This window comes from Trichomycterus rosablanca, chromosome 13, assembly GCF_030014385.1.
Source record: "Trichomycterus rosablanca isolate fTriRos1 chromosome 13, fTriRos1.hap1, whole genome shotgun sequence".
Classification (NCBI taxonomy): Eukaryota; Metazoa; Chordata; class Actinopteri; order Siluriformes; family Trichomycteridae; genus Trichomycterus; species Trichomycterus rosablanca.
This window is the reverse complement of record NC_086000.1, coordinates 3,672,635-3,679,422: the sequence shown is the minus strand read 5'-3', so window position 1 is coordinate 3,679,422 and position 6,788 is coordinate 3,672,635. Positions and strand designations below refer to the sequence as shown.

Below are 6,788 nucleotides of genomic sequence, written 5' to 3'. Positions count from 1 at the left end.
TATATATATATATATATATGTGTGTGTGTGTGTGTGTGTGTGTGTGTGTGTGTGTGTGTGTGTACTTACATAAATACCATATATGTGTGTGTGTGTGTGTGTGTGTGTGTGTGTGTGTGTGTGTGTGTGTGTGTGTGTGTGTGTGTGTGTGTGTGTGTGTGTGTGTGTGTGTGTGTGTACTTATATACCATATATATATATATATATATATATATATATATATATATATATATATACAGTGTATCACAAAAGTGAGTACACCCCTCACATTTCTGCAGATATTTAAGTATATCTTTTCATGGGACAACACTGACAAAATGACACTTTGACACAATGAAAAGTAGTCTGTGTGCAGCTTATATAACAGTGTAAATTTATTCTTTCCTCAAAATAACTCAATATACAGCCATTAATGTCTAAACCACCGGCAACAAAAGTGAGTACACCCCTTAGTGAAAGTTCCTGAAGTGTCAATATTTTGTGTGGCCATCATTATTTCCCAGAACTGCCTTAACTCTCCTGGGCATGGAGTTTACCAGAGCTTCACAGGTTGCCACTGGAATGCTTTTCCACTCCTCCATGACGACATCACGGAGCTGGTGGATATTCGAGACTTTGCGCTCCTCCACCTTCCGCTTGAGGATGCCCCAAAGATGTTCTATTGGGTTTAGGTTTGGAGACATGCTTGGCCAGTCCATCACCTTTACCCTCAGCCTCTTCAATAAAGCAGTGGTCGTCTTAGAGGTGTGTTTGGGGTCATTATCATGCTGGAACACTGCCCTGCGACCCAGTTTCCGGAGGGAGGGGATCATGCTCTGCTTCAGTATTTCACAGTACATATTGGAGTTCATGTGTCCCTCAATGAAATGTAACTCCCCAACACCTGCTGCACTCATGCAGCCCCAGACCATGGCATTCCCACCACCATGCTTGACTGTAGGCATGACACACTTATCTTTGTACTCCTCACCTGATTGCCGCCACACATGCTTGAGACCATCTGAACCAAACAAATTAATCTTGGTCTCATCAGACCATAGGACATGGTTCCAGTAATCCATGTCCTTTGTTGACATGTCTTCAGCAAACTGTTTGCGGGCTTTCTTGTGTAGAGACTTCAGAAGAGGCTTCCTTCTGGGGTGACAGCCATGCAGACCAATTTGATGTAGTGTGCGGCGTATGGTCTGCGCACTGACAGGCTGACCCCCCACCTTTTCAATCTCTGCAGCAATGCTGACAGCACTCCTGCGCCTATCTTTCAAAGACAGCAGTTGGATGTGACGCTGAGCACGTGCACTCAGCTTCTTTGGACGACCAACTCGAGGTCTGTTCTGAGTGGACCCTGCTCTTTTAAAACGCTGGATGATCTTGGCCACTGTGCTGCAGCCCAGTTTTAGGGTGTTGGCAATCTTCTTGTAGCCTTGGCCATCTTCATGTAGCGCAACAATTCGTCTTTTAGGATCCTCAGAGAGTTCTTTGCCATGAGGTGCCATGTTGGAACTTTCAGTGACCAGTATGAGAGAGTGTGAGAGCTGTACTACTAAATTGAACACACCTGCTCCCTATGCACACCTGAGACCTAGTAACACTAACAAATCACATGACATTTTGGAGGGAAAATGACAAGCAGTGCTCAATTTGGACATTTAGGGGTGTAGTCTCTTAGGGGTGTACTCACTTTTGTTGCCGGTGGTTTAGACAATAATGGCTGTATATTGAGTTATTTTGAGGGAAGAATAAATTTACACTGTTATATAAGCTGCACACAGACTGCTTTTCATTGTGTCAAAGTGTCATTTTGTCAGTGTTGTCCCATGAAAAGATATACTTAAATATCTGCAGAAATGTGAGGGGTGTACTCACTTTTGTGATACACTGTATATATATATATATATATATATATATATATATATAGTTGTATACTGGTAATGATTAGCAAGTGCACACTGATGAGATGGCAATGAAGTAATAGGTAGAAGAAAGGTGAAGTTAGAAGTGCTATGACACAGCTAAGAAGTGGAACTCTAAATCCTAATAACATAGTCTAAACTCTGCTACAAAATAAAGAAAGAAAGAAAACAAAATAAACAATACCACAAAATAAAAAAACTATAAATAAAAGAAACTACATAGGAAAAATATAAAAAGAACTTAATCAACCTTTTGTTCCCCTCCACCGTCGCCATCTACTGGAAAAGACAAAAAGCAACATGGCAAACAAACTTCGTACATTTACTACTGTCACTACAATAAATCACACAGTGCTCACAAACACTCACAAAGACAAACCACGACCACAGACTTTAATTCTTTATTTTCACTTTTTTTTACACAATAAAAACTTCAATCAATTCAACAGTCATCGTCAGCAGCTCCATCTCCAGCCTTTCTTTGCAATCTCGTCTGTCTTTTCCATCTCCAGTCTTCACACCGGTCCTGTTAAGCACACACAAAAAAAACATTACAATTCAGCAGATAGCATCTATCACCATGTGCAACACATTTCTATTGATGTAGCATTAAACTGGACCTCTTTTAACTTGACTACTTACAATAACAAAACACACAAACATCAATTTAGGACCAGATTTAACCCTGGGGAATGACATGCATCAACCCACCTACAATTTAGCTACCATTACCCATATTCACCGACAAACATCTAACTTAGGCACTGACATTTGAGCTGAACCCTGCTATATAATTTTGTTGAAAAAGCTACTGTTTAACAACCATAATGCACAGCCAATCCAGGTCGACTATAGCCCACACATCTACCATGTACAAAAAGGGGAAACACTTAACAAACATGCCGGGATTAGAACCGAGAGAAAGCATAACCTCAACCGTAACCGAGCCGGGTCATCTGGACCTTCATCTGGACCTTTTGTGCTGCTGCTGCTGCTGCCGAGGACATCCGAACCACAGCTCGTCCAAATTCGCTCTGAGCTCCTCTCCTCGGGACACCGGCTTCTGTGTTGTCACAGTCAGAGATCGTTCCCTTTCCAGTGGCACAATTACCCAAAGCTTATACATATATATACTTATACTGTCCATATCAGCTCCACTTACCATATAGAACCACTTTGTAGTTCTACTATTACTGACTGTAGTCCATCTGTTTCTCTACATACTTTGTTAGGCCCCTTTCATGCTGTTCTTCAATGATCAGGACCCCCACAGGACCCCCACAGAGCAGGTATTATTTGGGTGGTGGATCATTCTCAGCACTGCAGTGACACTGACATGGTGGTGGTGTGTTAGTGTGTGTTGTGCTGGTGTGAGTTTTTAAACACCGTGTCCACTCACTGTCCACTCTATTAGACACTCCCACCTTGTAGGTCCACCTTGTAGATGTAAATTCAGAGACGATCGCTCATCTATCGCTGCTGTTTGAGTCGGTCATCTTCTAGACCTTCATCAGTGGTCACAGGACGCTGCCCACGGGGCGCTGTTGGCTGGATGTTTTTGGTTGGTGGACTATTCTCAGTCCAGCAGTAACAGTGACCTCTGATCCACTCATACCAGCACAACACACACTAACACACCACCACCACCATGTCAGTGTCACTGCAGTGCTGAGAATCATCCACCACCTAGAACAGGGGTGTCAAACTCACGGCCCGCGGGCCACATCCGGCCTGCCACGTCATTTTATGTGGCCCGCAAGAGGTTTAACGACTGTACGATTGTTGTGATGGTTCGAGTCGTTACAGAGACGCGCTTATAATTTAACGGGACTCCTCCGCCTTTAAGAGACAACGTGACATCGTAGTCATGGCAACTAACTTTAACCTTCGCTAAGTAGCCATATGACTTTTACGGCAAAGAGAACGCGAAGTAGCGTAGTCAGTAATGTAAACAATAATAAATAAATACAAATAATTATCTTTCAGTATAACACCAAAGCATCGTCTGTAAGTAGTGGCGTTTATATTCTCAGTTGTTAGTAAATGTTTAGTGAGTATATCACAGCGTTTTAGTTACAAACTTACCGTCATTAAATACTGTTGTTACCGTTACTATAGCAATTAGTGTCTTTACACAAAAGTTTAACTCGTTAGTGTTATTTTACGTTTGGTTAAATCTCATATTGTACCAGATGTAACACTTGACTACAGCTGTGTGCTTTTACTGTATTAAGTTCTTTATTGTTTTTATTGTTTGTATTTTTACTTCATTTTGATGCACACAGTGTATCACACAGCTGGGAAGCAAATAAACCGACTGTATTCTGAAGGGAGCTGTCTGTCTGTCTGTCTGTCTGTCTGTCTAGCTGGGAAAGGGGGATAAACTATTAGTGAGGACAGAATGATTATTTTAAAAAATACACAGTAAAATCCTAAACAAACTGCATCTTTCAAAATGCTGGCTGATTTTGTGACCTGCAAAGTGACACATCCCGCCAGTAGATGATGTTACACATATTTACACATGATCCTAAAATGTACAAGAAGATAAGTAAGAAAATTAAGCATAAGGAGGAAATGTAATGAAAGTGAAAACAAGTTTGTGCTTCAGGAAGAGAAACCGGTGCGTCTCTTGTGTTATGAGGCTGTGTCTGTGGTAAAGTAGGACAATATAAATGCAGAATTCGGACTCTAAGAAAAACAACAGACTGCAATCACAGCAGGACACGGTACAATCGGCCCTTTGAGGGCCACCATAATGCTGATGTGGCCCTCGGTGAAAATGAGTTTGACACCCCTGACCTAGATAATACCTGCTGTGTAGCGGGTCCTGGGAGAGTCCTGACCATTGACAAACAGATGGACTACAGTCAGTAATTGTAGAACTACAAAGTGCTTCTAAATGGACAGTGAGTGTAGAAACAAGGAGGCTGATCGGTGTATATAAATATAGAGGTACCAAACCTACCTTGCTCGAGTTGATCCTCTTATTACCGTCCTTGTGTTTACATGTGGGTTTGAAACACACGTGGATGAGCAGAACTGACAGTTCCAGTTGATTAAAAAAACAATCTAGCTGCATTAATAACATGTAAAAGATTTACGGGTTGTTTTAATTTTAGCAGCTTTATTTTTAATTGTCTGTAATTGTCTTGTTCACGCTGAATCCGGTGTAATTCAGACCTAATACTGCAGTGTTTGAATGAAGCGATACATTGCATTACCACTAGAGGGCGCTGTCTCATATGTCTCATAGACTATTTTAAAGAAAACAAAGACACAAACAGTGCCGCAGCTAGCAAGACCTGGTTAAGGTAAAAGCCTTAATATATACAGTAAATTACACACATTTAAAACCCTTGAAACGTTAAAAAAAAAATCCTTAAACAATTTGCCCTTCTTGCCCTGTGAATGAAGGCATTGTCATTATAAAAGAAACCTTTGCCACAGGTACAAACATGTTACCTCATATTAGCCATGTGATAAAATTAATCTAGTTTACTCAGTGAGAATCTACATTCACCACGACCCTGATCAATAAGAGGTATAATAAGGAAGAATAAGGATCTTAATGCTTTTATTAAATATGTATATTATTCTCAACTCACAAGTCATGTTTATCTTTGTGATTACATCTGTTACTGCAGCTCCACTTACCATATAGAAGCACTTTGTAGTTCTACAATTACTGACTGTAGTCCTTCTGTTTCTCCGCATGCTTTATTAGCCCCCTTTCATGCTGTTCTCCAATGGTCAGGACCCCCACAGGACCACTACAGAGCAGGTATTAGTTAGGTGGTGGATCATTCTCAGCACTGCAGTGACACGGTGGTGTGTTTATGGGAATTTTTGACCATTCTTCCAGAAGCGCATTTGTGAGGTTGGACGAGAAGGCCTGTCTCTGCCCTAATTCATCCCAAAGGTGTTCTATCAGGTTGAGGTCAGGTCAAACTCGCTCATCCGTGTCTTTATGGACCTCGCTTTGTGCACTGGTGTGCAGTCATGTTGGAACAGGAAGGGGCCATCCCTAAACTGTTCCCACAAAGTTGGGAGCATGAAATTGTCCAAAATCTCTCTGTATGCTGAAGCATTAAGAGTTCCTTTCACTAAAACTAAGGGGCCGAGCCCAACTCCTTAAAAACAACCCCACACCGTAATCCCCCCTCCACCACACTTGACCAGACTCGTCCATCGGATTGCCAGACGGAGAAGCGTGATTCGTCACTCCAGAGAACACGTCTCCACTGCTCTAGAGTCCAGTGGTGGCGTGCTTTACACCACTGCATCCGACGCTTTGCATTGCGCTTGGTGATGTTACACTTGGATGCAGCTGCTCGGCCATGGAAACCCATTCCATGAAGCTCTCTACACACTGTTCTTGAGCTGATCTGAATGCCACATGAAGTTTGGAGGTCTGTAGCGATTGACACTATGCTCCTCAGCATCCGCTGACCCTGTTCTGTCATTTTACGTGGCTTTACACTTTATGGCTGAGTTGCTGCCATTCCCAATCGCTTCCACTTTGTTATAATAGCACTGACGGTCGACTGTGGAATATTTAGTAGCGAAGAAATTTCACGACTGGACTTGTTGCACAGGTGGAATCCTATCACGGTACCACGCTGGAATTTACTGAGCACCTGAGAGCGACCTATTCTTTCACTAATGTGTGTAGAAGCAGTCTGCATGCCTAGGTGCTTGGTTTTATACACCTGTGGCCATGGAAGTGATTGGAACACCTGAATATAAAGATTTGGATGGGTGAGTGAATACTTTTGGTAGTATAGTGTAGATGGGGAATTAGCAATAACAGAGGCAATACAAGTATTTATACAGGACTGTGTACATGTTAAATACCACATAAAACATTTTCTTAAC

At 42.0% G+C, this 6,788-nt stretch overlaps 1 long non-coding RNA gene across 1 annotated transcript; it reads right to left on the bottom strand.

Annotated features, from left to right (window-relative positions):
* Positions 1-2,307: 2,307 nt before the first annotated feature.
* On the bottom strand, positions 2,308-4,999 carry LOC134325824 (uncharacterized). Its single transcript, XR_010014364.1, has 3 exons — positions 4,879-4,999; positions 2,842-2,973; positions 2,308-2,436 (listed from the first exon to the last, which is right to left on the bottom strand). It is a non-coding gene; the product is annotated as an uncharacterized LOC134325824 (long non-coding RNA).
* Positions 5,000-6,788: the final 1,789 nt, after the last annotated feature.